The sequence below is a fragment of the Bos taurus genome, chromosome 15 (genome assembly GCF_002263795.3).
Source record: "Bos taurus isolate L1 Dominette 01449 registration number 42190680 breed Hereford chromosome 15, ARS-UCD2.0, whole genome shotgun sequence".
Lineage (NCBI taxonomy): Eukaryota > Metazoa > Chordata > Mammalia > Artiodactyla > Bovidae > Bos > Bos taurus.
Window position 1 is genome coordinate 64,491,213 of NC_037342.1, and position 14,079 is coordinate 64,505,291.

At 46.3% G+C, this 14,079-nt stretch overlaps 1 protein-coding gene across 2 annotated transcripts in view; it reads right to left on the reverse strand.

The window, feature by feature from the left end:
- LMO2 (LIM domain only 2) overlaps positions 1 to 11,821 on the reverse strand; it is a 30,640-nt gene extending 18,819 nt beyond the window's left edge. The window contains exons 1-2 of one of the 2 annotated variants that reach the window (XM_005216391.5): positions 11,546 to 11,821; positions 3,683 to 3,746 (exon numbers count right to left, since the gene is read on the reverse strand). The gene's annotated coding sequence lies outside the window, so the exon portion shown is untranslated. Of the gene's footprint in view, positions 1 to 3,682; positions 3,747 to 6,133; positions 6,428 to 11,545 lie in introns of those variants that run through there. The other variant, XM_059874965.1, reaches the window with a different exon arrangement.
- Between the last annotated feature and the right edge of the window lie 2,258 nt (positions 11,822 to 14,079).

The following is a 14,079-nucleotide window of genomic DNA, read 5'->3' on the forward strand; positions in this document are numbered from 1 at the left end:
TCTAGTCTCCACTTTACAACTTACTATCTGGGTAATTAATCTTAGGCAAATCTCTGTGCTTCAGTGCCTGCAGTGATAAAACAGAGGCGATGATAAATATAGGGTGAAGAGGCATGGCTGAGATAATGTATGCAGCAGGCAGAGCACAGAGCCCGGCACACAGTGAGTGCTCGGTAACAGCAATCATCCTGCAGTTTGTACAAAATCCTCCCCAGTCTTCTCTGCCTCTCCAGATTGTGTCCATCAACTTGGAGCCCACTCAAGCCACATCTCTGCACTGAAGGTTTCTCTGTCCCCTGAACTCAACTCCTTCCAGCTCTTGGTTCTGGGGCCTGGGTAGGTGCTCATTAGACTCTGCCTTGCAGAGCCATGATTTTATGTGTGCACACCATCTTGCCATCTCATAAGTGACTTATGTTCTTAGAGAAGAGAGATCATAATTTTCATTTTCACTAAATATGGAGATATTCAATAATTCCTTTTGAATTAAAGACTTCACATATCACCACCATTTTATCAATTTCCCAATTCCTAGCTTCATACTGACATTTGTCAATATGTGAGGGTCTCCCCGCTATCAGTATTGAGGATGGCCCATGCTTTGTCAGTTACAGACCTCTTTAAAAACCTGCCAACTCAAAACTATAAAACTCTTATAAGAAAACAGGGTAAAAAGTACATGACGTTGGATTTGGCAATGACTTCTTGAATATGACACCTTTTATTGTCACAGGCTACAAAATGAAAAACAGACGAACTAGACTGCAGGTTAAAAACTTTTGTGTATGAAGGACAGTATTAGGAGAGTGAAAATGCACCCTATGGAATGGGAGAGAATATTCACAAATCATGTATCTGATAAAGGTTAATATCCAGAATATTTAAAGAACTCCTATAATTCAACAGCAAAAAAAAAAACAAACAATTAAAAAACGGGCAAAAGACTTGAAGAAATATTTCTCTAAAGAAGATATACAGATGGCCAATAAGCAGAGAGAGAGAGTTTCAAGAAATAATAATCATCAGAGAAATGCAAAACACAGCCACAGTAAAGTACACTTCACATCCATCAGGACAACTATTATCCCCCAAACAGAAAATGAAGTGTTGGCAAACATGTGGGGAAATTGGAAATTCCATGGTCTGCTAATGGGAATATAATATATATATTATATACAACATATGGGCTTCCCTGGTAGCTCAGCTGGTAAAGAATCTGCCTGCAATGCAGGAGATCCTGGTTTGACTCCTGGATCAGGAAAATCCCCCGGAGAAGGGATAGGCTACCCACTCCAGTATTCTTGGGGTTCCCTGGTGGCTCAGATGGTAAAGAATCTGCCTGTAATGTGGGAGACCTGGGTTTGATCCCTGTATTGGGAAGATCCCTTAGAGGAGGGCATGGCAACCCACTCTGGTATTCTTGTCTGGAGAATCCCCAAGAACAGAGCAGCCTGTCAGGCTATAGTCTATGGGGTTGCAAAGAGACACAACTGAGTAACTAGGCACACATGTATAATATATATTATATATATAATATATTAATGTAATATAGTTTATGGTATAAGCAGGTTCTGCAAAAAATTAAAAATAAATTAATGTATGACTCATCAATTCCACTTCTGGGTATATACCCAATAAATAAATATGCATAAAATGTGTGCACACTATCTTGCCAGCTCATAAGTGACTTACATTCTTAAAGAAGAAAGGTCTGCCTTAAAAAAGAAATCCTGTCACATGCTACAACATGGTTGAAACTTAAGGATGTTATGCTAAGTGAAACAAGCCAGTCATAAAAGGATAAAGACTGTATGATTCCACTCATACGCAGTACCTAGAGTAGTTAAATTCATAGAGACAATGAGTAGAATGGGGGTGGCCAGGGGCTGGGAGAGAGGAGAGTTGTTTTTCACTGGATATCATATTTCAGTTTGGGGAGAATAAAAAACCTTCTGGAGATGGGTAGTGGGTGACAGTTGCTCAGCAGTGTAAATGTGCTCAGTGCCCCTCAGCTACATCCTTGGGAGTGGTTAAAATAGTAAATGTTACGCTGTGTGTATTTTTCACACACACACACACACACACACAACCTGGTAAAAGTCAAACACCTCTCCCTAGGTGCACAGCTGTCCAAGGTGCAAAGAATTTTGCCTTCATTTCAGGGAGCTTGCAACCTTCTCAGGTTCATCCATAGATATATTTAACAACATCCAGTGTTATGGTGGCGCTAGTGGTACAGAACCCACCTGCCAGTTCAGGAGATGTAAGAGATGTGGGTTGGATCCCTGAGTTGGGAAGATCCCCTGGAGGAGGTCACGGCAACCCACTCCAGCATTCTTACCTGGAGCATCCCACGGACAAGGGAGCCTCGCAGGCTACACCGTCCATCGGGTTGCAAAGAGTCAGACGTGACTGAAGCGACTTAGCACACACACACACAAGGCTACAGTGAGCCCTGTTGCATGAACTCTGAGACATTCTTTGGGTCCCCCAGTGGCAATCCTTGCCCACTTAGGCCCCCGTCAGCAGCGCTGGTCCCTGACTCTCAGATGATCTTCCTTGCAGGCCCGCTAGGCCCCAAGGACGGGGAAAAGGGGGCAGTTTGTTACTATGTCCAGCCTCCTCCTTAAAGGGACTCACGCTGTCATCGATTCCTATCTGCCCTCTCCTCTGAGAAACCGAGGGTTAGCATATAGCAGGCACAGGCTCCACATGGAGTGGTGGTGGCAGGATTGGGGTTGGGGTGGGGGGTGGTCCCATAGTAGAGCATCTTGAATGCCCCCTTCAGGGCACAGTCTCTCTCCAGACGCCCCTGGGATGCTCGTGGGCCCGTTCAGCTCTTCCCATGCTATTAGGCTACAGTCCTTCCCATCACACTGCAGAAACTGCCTTGGTCATAGCCTGCAAAGGAGGAGCTGTTAAAAACTCTTCCATTTGTATTTCCTGCATGGCTCTCCATCTGGAAATATCTTTTATCTGGCAACTTTTGCAAAGTGAACTGAATCTTGAAGGAGGTCCTGGCAGGTTTATGCTGGCCTCTCCATCACTCCAATAAGTCATTTCCATCCTAACCTTCACCAGAATCGAGGAATCGTGACTTAGTCCCGAAAACGGGACAGGCATGGCATGGCAGCAAGTCTTCCCGCCCCTGAGGCAGCTTTTTAACCCTGAAAACACCCATTGGGAGGGCAAGAGTGAAATCCAGAAGATTACACTAATACACTTCTCTCAACTCAAACATTACTTCAGCAGGGAAGCCCCTAGCCCCTCATGACTGTACTAGGACCCATCATTATATGATCCCACTCCCAAGCTTTTTGTTTTTAATATTTTTTCCTTTTTATTTATTTAAGTAGAGTTGATTTACAGTGCTGTATTAGCTTCTGGTATACCACAAGGCGATTCAGTTTTTTTTTTTTTTTTTTCAGATTCTTTTCCATTATAGGTATAAGATACTGAATAGTTCCCTGTGCTATTCAGTAGGACTTCGTTGTTTATCTACTCTTTGCCAGTTTGGATCACAATGGATAATTCTACATTTTGTGGTTGTTAAGTACTGTTGGGTTCCCCCAAACACTGCAGGCTCCTTCTGCGTTGGAATTGAATCCAAGAGCCTAGCCCAGCATGTATTAAGCACCCAATAATTACTTACTGAAGGAATGAACGAATAAAATGCTCTTACCTGCCTCTCCACCAGTTACTTCAAGTCCAGGGTGAAAAACAACTTCTTTTCAGAGTCGGTGTTACTGAAAGAAAAGGAGAGGAACTCTCTGGTAGGTAGTTAGAAGTAGAATGGAGGGAGAAGGGGAAAGAGCTCTTTATCTTCAGTTAGGGAAATGTTTTCACAGGTCCCTGATAAACTAGGGACAAATACCTCCAGGGCTTTGCGATGGCCTGAGTGTCCTTGATAGTGTGGCTGGGTGGGGCAAGTTGAGCTTTGGCATGGGGCAAAGGGATGGATTCTAACGGTTTCTTCACTGGTTGAAAGGGCTGCTTCCTGCCCAGCTTTCTTTTTTTTTTTTTCTTCGTTATGTACCAGCTCAGCTTTTAACGTGGAGGAGTGGCCCCCTTCTCTAAGTGAGTGGAGGCCGGCAGAGCAGGAGCGCATGGGGGCCCGTCAGCTGGATGGGCCAGTTGCTCTGAGAAGGCAAGTGTCCTGTTTGTGCCTCATACTTTGCAAATCTCACATCCCTGCAGGTCTCAGAAATCCCCCCATCCCTGCCCACCGACTTAGAAAGGCAAGTAGCCAGGCTTCCACTTGACTGGAGAGGAAATTAAGACAAAGTCCTTCCAAACCTGAAACCTGCCTCAACTAGAGTGCCAGGGAATATATTTTCACTGGACTCTGGCAGTCCTGCTGACAGGAAGGTCTTTTGACAATTTATTTTTCAAGAGGAAGAGTTTTCATTAGGCAAAAACCAACTAAAGGCTATATTCAATACCTACTAAATGGTACTTGTTGGGTCTGTTTTTTGAAGATTATAATTAGGAGGAGATGGGCCCATTGTTGTAATTAATACCTGCCTGTTATTGAGCATGCACTATGCACCAGAATCTTATATGTTTCATCTTAGTTAATCCTAATATAACCTTCTGAGATGAGTAGTAGTAATATTTCAATTTAACAGATAAGGAAATTGAGGGTCATAGAAATTCAATAACTTGCTCAAGTCACACAACTATGTAGTGAGGAAGTGGATGTAAGGTCTTCTGACTCCAGACATTCACTCTTACCACGTCGTGCTCAGTCCCTTAGTCTTGTCTGACTCTTTCTGATCCCATGGACTGTAGCCCACCAGGCTCTTCTGTACATAGAACTTTCCAGACAAGAATACTGGAAGTGGGTTGCCATTTCCTACATTTGCTTGTTAACAACACATATTCTGGGGCCCACACCAAATCTACCAGATCAAAATCTCTTGAGGCCTCAGAAAGTCCCTGGACACTCAACCTCCTCGCCAGACACTAACACAGCACTGTTTTATTTTCATCCCTGTACTGATCACTATCTGAGATCTTCTCACTTATGCATTTGCATATTTTCTTTCTTCCCCATTAAGTGACAAGTTCCACAAGTGCACCAACAGCACACCCAAAGTTTTATCCCAGAATACTAAATAAGAGTAGTACCTAGTAAGTACTCAACACTTAACTTAATTACTGAATACATTAGTAGACACTGTCCAAAGCGCTGCGCTAAGGATGCTGAGTTTGGAGACAGGTGAGGAGGAAGAGAATTATTGTTAAGTACTAGTGTCTCCCAAGGCTAAGGGGTGGGGAAATGTTGGCACACATGCCACATATTTGCCACATATTCCAGGGAAAGAAACTCAATCCTAAAAAAATTAAGTGCAAGATGACACAGCACGTCAGTGGGCGAGCCACGTATAATGTTGTCCCTTCCTCAAGGACCTTTATGTCTTACTTGGGAAGCCAAAATGAATGCATATGTAATGGAGAACAGATATATGATTCACAGCAAGGTGCTGAACAGAGATGGAATCAGATTAATTGGATTAAGGAGAAATTGGAGTGGGAATAGATGTGGAAGGTTTTCTGGAGGAAGCATTAATAGAAAGTGAGGTACCCTTGATGAATAAATACCTGGGTATTTCCTTTGTGTCAGACTTGTACTGTGGGCTTTACCTAGAGTGGGGTATTCACATCTCTTACAACACCCTAATGGAGTAAGTATTGTGATCATAACTTCCCCATCATGGATGGGGAAACTGAGTCACAGAAAGGTTAAGGAACTTGCTACAGGTCACAGAGCTGAGGAATGAGTAGGGATAAACAGCAGAGGTTTCAAAGCCCATAGTCCTAAGCACCCAGTGAGTGAAGCAGGTGTGACTGGCAGGAAAGAGCCTAAGTGTCTGGGGTCAGGAGTTGGAGGCGTGGTTCTGGGGTACTGATGGAATAAAGACAGGTTCAGGTTTCATTTCACTGGAATATTGTTATGATTCAACTCGACAACCTGTCTGCCATTCCCCCTTGTTTAAAGGCATTGCCTGTCCAAACACACCACCCCTTGGCTGTGATCACAAGTGACTCAAAGATTTATAATCTAATCAGACATTGGCAAAATGAGGGGAATCCCTAGGTGAACAGCCCCCTGACAATAGAGCTCCCTTACCTCTTCAGGGAGAGAAAACCTGGTCCTGGGGACATCGATATAGGACAGGAGCCCACCTGCTGAAAAATGCCAGGAGGTGATGGAGAAGAGAGATTAATTTCAGGTGGTCTCTTATTAATACACTTGACTGTGGGCTGTACTGACTTTACATAACCCGTTCAGTATGTGAGGTCCACTTTCTGGTGGGAGGGTCTGGAGCAGGTCACCCCAAGAGTCAGGGAACATTCAGAAACTAGAGACTTCAAGCTACTTTGTATAAAATTTGGTTTTGGTTTGATGGTGCATCTGCTGGGCTATTTAGATGACTTTGCCTGTGTCACTTATCCACACATAGCAGGAAATTCCCTTGAGGACACATACTCCTCCTCTTTGAGGGCACATATATTACAGTGGTAAGGTCATCTGGAGCTAGTCTGCCGTCTGCCACCCTGGCAGTTAGGACTTTTGCCCTTCAGTGAAAGCTTCAAGTGCTGCCACTGTTTGTTACACTGTGAACGTCACAAGATTCTAATAGAACCTCAGACATTTCCTCTGCTGCATCTGCTATAATACATTCCTTATGTAATCGAGCCCTTAGCCCCACTCCTCTAGCCCCAAGGTGTCACTTTTATATCTGGGGCCATGCATAGGGAAATGCTCATCATTTCTGCTGGGGATTGTGACCAGCAGGGTCCCCTCACGGGGTGGTTGGAAAAGGTCAAGAAGATCAGTGGAGTCAGTAGGGTGTGCGGGTGAGTTTAGGAGTTGGGACATCAGGAGTGAGTTATCTAGGGGAGGGACACTAGCGAACCAGGTTCCTTCTGTAGCTTCTAATCACTCATGTTCCTTTACTATCTGGGCCTTTACTATCTTGGAGAGCTGTGCCTCCTATCATGCTATGTGGGCCTGGGAAGACACCAACACAGGCATGTGGATTTGAATGGTTACATGTCCAGACTCATGGGCCAGGGACCAAACTTGATAACATTCAATCAATGTCCTGTCGGGTCCTGGGTAAGACAAAGCAAGACCTAGAGACCCAGACCAGTAGCATCAGTATTGGTGGGTGTAGGGGGGAGCCTTTTTTCATGAGTCTTGGGTCATCTGGCATGGAGTGAATAAGGAAGTGGCTTGCCCATAGGGGCTGAGTGCACCCAGTGACTGGGCCTCTGGGGCGTAGCCTTGACCATGTGTACATACAGACTAGCTTGGGGAGGGCCTTAAGCAGGAGGCTTGCTTTAGGAGGTTTAGGAGGGAACATTTTAGCCACAGTGGTAATGGGGTTTATTGTGCCCAACGGGGAGGAGAGGGTTAAGTTTGCAGGTCTGTCTGGTGTTCACCTCTTTTGAGTGTATGGTATATGCTGAGTGGGCTATCCCCTGAGGGGAAGATGCCTGTGTTCTGGCAGGGGCACCTTGGCAGATGATGTGTGTAACTGGGTAGTCATTTTCTGAGGGGTGGTTGTCTGGGATCAGGTCATCACCTGTAATGCTGTGATAGGCTCCCTGGGCAAGTGCAGCTCTTGACCCAGGTCGTGGAAGCATAGGCTGACATCAGAAAGGCTGTCACAAGGATGCACAGGGTAGAAGGTGTGTTCAAGGGCACAAGTTTCTGTGTACTGGGCATCCAATTGGGCATCATAACTATGGTGGAGGAATCTTCAGAAGTGGGCACTAAAATACAGAATCACATTCCATTTTTATTTTCCTGCTGGCTGCTTAGGATAATGTAATCTGCTTGGCCGGTGGTGTTGGGGAAGAAGAGGGGTACACTCAAACAGATAGGAATGACAGTGTGGGTGCCACATTGCCCAGGCGTCCTGGCATTGAGTAGGAAAACTGTGTCCCAGACTGAGGCTACATCAGCCACATCAGGTGGAGCCAGCTAGTGAAAACCTACAGGTTCGGCAGTAACATTTTCAGATGTGTAGGCTCCACAGTGGTATTCAGGGATGCCATTCATAATGCTAGGGGGCATCTGTATCCCACAGTCATGAATGGCTGTCCTTGCTTCAACATCGTGTGGTAGAGAATAGAAAGCCTCAGGCACGTTCTTTTAGAACATCAGTGTTGAGGATCAGGATCTCTTTTGCTTTTCTCCAAGATCCACATGGTGGTAAGTGTCAGTCCAAGGGCTTTCCCTACAAGAAGGGTCTGAAATTAGCCAGGCTTTAAATTCATCATAAATGCCATCATGGGGGACGTTTTAGAGGCTGGTGGTGCCTGTTCACCAGGCTGGTAAAACCATAGTATCGGGGAGTTTACTGTTCTGTGTACGGCCAGAGGGTCCCAGTTTAATGTCCAGACCAATGTGCCCTTGGTCTGGACATTAATCCTTTGTGGATTGAGTGCTGATTGAAAAAGAATGGAAGAATGGAGGACCAGGGAAGCTTGCAGCCATTGGATACAGGAATTTATGACTGGAGCCTGGATCACCCATTAGAATCAGTAAAGGCAAAATGAGGTCATTTTGTTATGGGTGAGGGGCCCATAGGAGCAGGGATCAAGGGAGATAAAAGTAGTAAAAGAAAACTGATTTGGGAAACCACATGCCATTTTGTAGCTTTAAGAAAAAAAAAAAAAAGCCAACTCTGTAGACATCCTCAGAATTTAGTTTTATAATAAAAACTGTTTGAATGATTAAACCTTTACATTCCTGAAGATAAAATAAACATGTACTCTTTTATCTTATCTTGCTCAATAAAATTGTTCAGAAGATCAAACGTGGTAAAGACAATGTAAAATTTAACATTTTAATACTGATGTAGTATACTGTTTTACTTAACATTTTGGGGAGTAACTGCCTCTGACTTCAACTCAAGAAAACAGTTTTTGTTGCTAATGTAATCGGTTTTTGTAATGGCGTCAGCAAATAAAGGGACGCTTATTACTCAAAAAAAAAAAAAGATGCGTTATCGCCGACTCCATGGTAACACTATGGGAAGGGCGAGCCAGTAATAGGGGTCCTGTCCACCTTGACTGGAACATGCGAATCTGGCCCAGGGAATCTGGGATAAGGGCCCATCTCAATCTGTTCGTCATTGGGAGTATGCTTAGGCTTTTTTCCTCAGTCATTCTGCTGAGACTGACAAAGTGCACCCAGCTCTCTCTCCTAGGATTAAATATTTCTGACAGCAGTAGAATATGGCTGGAAAAGGTGAATGTAGCCTCATATTGGAGGTGGTTCTGAAGGTCAGTCTCTAAGACTATGAACCTAATGAGCCATTAGCTCTTTGCAGACTTTTGAGCAGAACAAGGGATGTGACTGGATTGCACTGGGGCTGGACTGGGGTGGGAGAGGCAGGAGGTATCTTTGCTGTCTTCCTCTCCCTGGAATCTTACTCTCCGGATGCAGGTTCTCCTTATTAGAAAGGCCTCCCTTCGTCCCCAGAATAAGACACTGATAACCCTGACTGCCCACTTCCTTTCCCCATAGCACATGCACCATCCAACCCCCTGTTTACTGGCTTATTTGTTTAGTGTCGGTCTCTCCCTCTCTAGTTTGCATGTACCATTCAGGCAAGAGCAATGTTTGTTTTGTTCACATAAATGTATCTCCGGGGTGTAGAACAGGTCCCGCCATGTCTTAGGCGCCCTAAGGTGAATAGGTGAATAGAGTGTATTATTGCCTCATTTGTTGAAAGGGGAAATTGATGCCCAGGAGAGGTAAGCAACTCATCCAGATAAGACAGCTCGCAGTTGCCAGAGTCAAGATTTGAGTCCAGAAAAGCCTGATTACAAAGACTGCTCTTCCCATAGGGTACAGTACTCCAGAGGAGACTTAGACCATTATAACTGAGAAAAGGGTCTTTAATAAACTGAAGTGGGAGCCTCGACAGAAGAAGAGGGTTAGGTGGTGCTGGAAGAGAGATGACAAATCCACTTGACGCCACGCTCGGAGTCCGGGAGGACAGGAGATTTCTCGGACACCCATCTGAGCATGCTGTGCCAGGCACAGAGCTGGACACCAAGGATTCAAAAGTAAACAAGACGCAGTCCCCACCTTGAGAAGCTCACCATGCAGGGGTGGTGTGTCGAGGGCACACTTACTGAATTCAGGGAGCAGGAGGGATCCCTGAGCCCCCACCCAGCATCAAATGGGCACGCGGCCGCCTCCCTTAGCCAGGCACTGGCTGAGTAGCAGCATCTCATGGTCCCGTTCATCTGTTCAGTACAGTCACTGAACACGTGGGTTGTACCAGATGAAGTGGTGATATTACCGATACAGAGGCAGGTTAGACAAGGGTCCACTCTCAGGCGCATACAGAAGTGAGAGGTGGCAAAGCTTTCACTCTGATTCACTCACCAGCTAGAAAACAAGTGCCTCCCACGTGCCAAATACTGCTAGACTCTGAGGATAAAGCAATGAACCAAGTAGTTAACATCCCTATACTCAAGGAACTTACAATTATACGTAATCGTATGTGGTATTATTGTTACTGTTATTAATAACAGCAATGACTGGCAAGGGATAAGTGCCAACTGCTGTCAAAACACTTATGTGACTTATTTCATGTATTCCTTACAATGACCCTATGGTTACCCTAATATTACAGAGGAAGTAACTGAAGCTGCCATCTCCGTAAAGTCTATGATTTTCTGGGAGCACAAAGGAGAGTGTAACTAACTGTGATAAAGTCAGAATAGGTTTTACAGGATTTTTCAGCGGGCACCTAAGGACATATGAGCGTCCTCGAAGCAGAAACATTGGGGCAAGAACCTGGAATGGTGAAAGCATAATACCTGCTTCAAAGGGTAGTTGAGAGAAGCCATCATGATAAGATATGTAAAACCTGAGCCCCGTGCCTGGCAAGAATTAGATATTCTCAAATGTTTGCTCCCCTTCAGGTCCCCTGTGGTGGCCGGAACACATGACCACTCTCTCCATGCACTTGGATTTTTAGAAGACATACAAGCCATCATGCCCGTGGAGGTCACTCCAGGACGATCTCTGCCCTCAATTCAGAGTTGGAATGCTTGTCATTGCCAGCCAGGGCAACGCTTCATTGTATGAGGTCGTTGTACAAACACACACACCCACAGGGTTGCTGGGGAGTTTGTGGTAAACACCAGCCTCTCTTTTGGATCAAAATAACTGAGTGGTCTTTGTGGCTGGTCTAGAGGAACACATTACATGAGTAAATTAGCAGTTCCCCCACGACATGAGTGACCGCGGGGCACACACACACAGAGAACCCCTGACTCACCGTGGGGCCTCTCCAAGTCACAGCCCATGAATAGACACTCTTCCTTCCTCCCAGAGAGAAGCCAGGGTGCCAGATACACCGGAGAAGCTTAAAGGCTCGTCCCTGCCACGGAACAGTTTTATTTTACAAGACAAATCTAACGATCACTTTTTCTGGCTCCTGGAAGAAGAAAAAAACCATTCCCTCTCGACACTGCACTCATCGGAGAGTTAATGAAGCCTACTTACCGGTCGATGATGTAATCCTGGTGACTTCCCCAATCAGCTCTAGGCCGCCTGCCCCCCGGACGCCTTCCCAGCTAATTGCCTGCTTCACACCTGTTCCTTCTCAGGAGGCTCTGGCACCCTAGTGCCTGGGGCCTGTGCTACCTCCTGTCTCTGCCAGGACACCCGCAGTCCCTGGTGGACAGCCAGGCCCCCTCCACAGCCTGGGGCTGAGGGGGTACTTCCTTCTCACTTCTGCTCAGGGTCAGTGGCTGTTCTGCGAGGGGGTTGCAAGCCCACGGCTCGGGGGCTGGGCCTGTAGGCCGCCTGGGTGTCTGACCGGATGGAACATGGCTCCCGCAGTGAGTGCTCACACCACGTGTGCTCTGCGTGGCACCCCTGTGTCCTCAGGGCAGGGCCACTGCAGACAGCAACTGCCTGATGGCTCACATCCTAATTCAGACCCTCCTTCTCTGCCTCAGAAACTGGAGAAGACTCATGATTACAGCTTTGAACCAGCTCCAACAGACCCGCTGCTTCCAAGAAGCCATCCTTGACGCCGTGCCTGCATGGCACCCTCCCTCCTAGGGCTCCTCCTGCTGCTCTTCTCCCCTGCACCTCCGGCCGGTATTTACTTTTCCCTCAGAGTCAGACACAGCTGAACATCTAAGCACACTCGCTCAATGGAGCACCGTATTATTCCAGTACGGGAATGCTGCAGGCTATACTAGAACGTTCAGAGGCTCAACACAGGCTTGGATCCGAAGCCTGGCTCAGTCACTTACTAGCTGGACCAATTCAGATAAGGTACACAGTCTCTCAGAACCTCAGCACCCTCATTTCTAAAACAGGGACAACAGTCCCCACCTTGCAGGGCTGTCGGGTGGATTAAATGAGATAAGGCAAGGAGAAAGAGCTTGTGTGAGTGCCAGTGCTGCATGACCCATGCAGGACTGTCTCAGCCAGCAGTAATTTCAGTGTATGGATTTGATCTGCTCTTCATTCGATGTGAAATTCTAACTTGGCTCTTTCTTTGAGCCCCTCAGGGCCTGGCACGTGTATATGTGTGTGTGTGTGTGTATGTGTGTGTGTGTGTGTGTGTGCGCACTCAGTTGCTCAGTCTTGTCCGACTCTTTGCAACCCCATGGACTATAGTCCACCAAGCTCCTCTGTTCATGGGATTCTCCAGGCAAGAATATTGGAGTGGGTTGCCATTCCCTTTTCCAGGGGATCTTCCTGACCCAGGGATCAAACCCGGGTCTCTCTCATTGCAGGCAGATTCTTTACTGTCTGAGCCATCAGGGAAGCCCCAAGGCACACGGATAGGCAAACAGAAGTCACTCATAAGTAGCTGGGTTTGTATTGGCTGCATATTGATAAAAGAGACTCCTGACTCCTACCTCTCCTTGGCCTTTTTTTTTTTCAGCTGTGCTGGATCTTAGTTGGGACATCAGGGGTCTATTTGTGGCATGCAAGATCTAGTTCCCTGACCAGGGATTGAACCCGGGCTCCCTGCATTGGGCACATGGCGTTTAAGCCACTGGACCACCAAGGAAGTCCCCTCGCCTTCCTTTGTCTTCACTACAAGTCTCCTATCAGCAGCTCTCCAAACCTGGTCTCTTTGGTCCCGGGCTTTGGGGCCACATCAGGCTCTCCTTTCTTTGTGCCCCTAGTGAGCTCTCTGGCTTCTGAGGTCCTGGTTTCCATGCTGTTGTTGCATCCCTGAAATGGCTACTTCCCCACGAGAGCCTTGTCTATCATCTGCCTCCCCAACCTTTGTCATCTGTCTGCTGGGCCAGGCCCTACCCCAGGTTGACAGCTCACCAGGCCTCACCCTCCAAGTCTCTTCTGAGCATAAGCAGCCCAGCCTAGTACAAAGATAACCTTTTATAGCTGATGGTACCTCCTACCATCCAATTAGGAGCTTGTCAGTAACTGGGCCATCACTCGTCCTGCAGCAGCTGACAGCACAGGTGCCCACCAAGTCTGCTCTGGGAGAGTGGAGTAAAATTATTTTGGTGGTGGAGGTGATGCTGAGCACATGAGTTGGAATCTAGGTGAATCTGAATCTAGTCCAGCCTCCTTGTTCTGTGAACAGATGCCTCATCCTCTTTGGATTTGCAGCAATAAGCACAGCCCTTGGCATAGAGCAGGCACCCAATAAATAAACACAGGGGAATTGAAAAGACCAAGGACACATTTTTTTAAACTGGCAGGCTCCCTTTCTCAATGCCTGTTGATGTCCAATTCATTTCTCTTGCAAATAAAAAATTTCTTTTGCAAATAAAGTTAGCTCACGTCTAATCTCTCATAATCTTCCCTTCCCTTTACTTATGTGGTTGAAAATAAACTTATACCTGAAAAGAAAGAGATCTGATCCCTTCTTCTTTCCTCTTTCATCTTCTCTTAATCTTAGGATCATGGCCGGGCTCTCTGAAACTCAGAGCCATTTTCAGAAACTAGCGCTGATGAAGGAAATATGACACAATCGAACATTTTTCTTATCTGGCAGTGTGGTCTGGTGGTTCGCACAGAGGCTCTGCAAGTCGGAAGTCTGG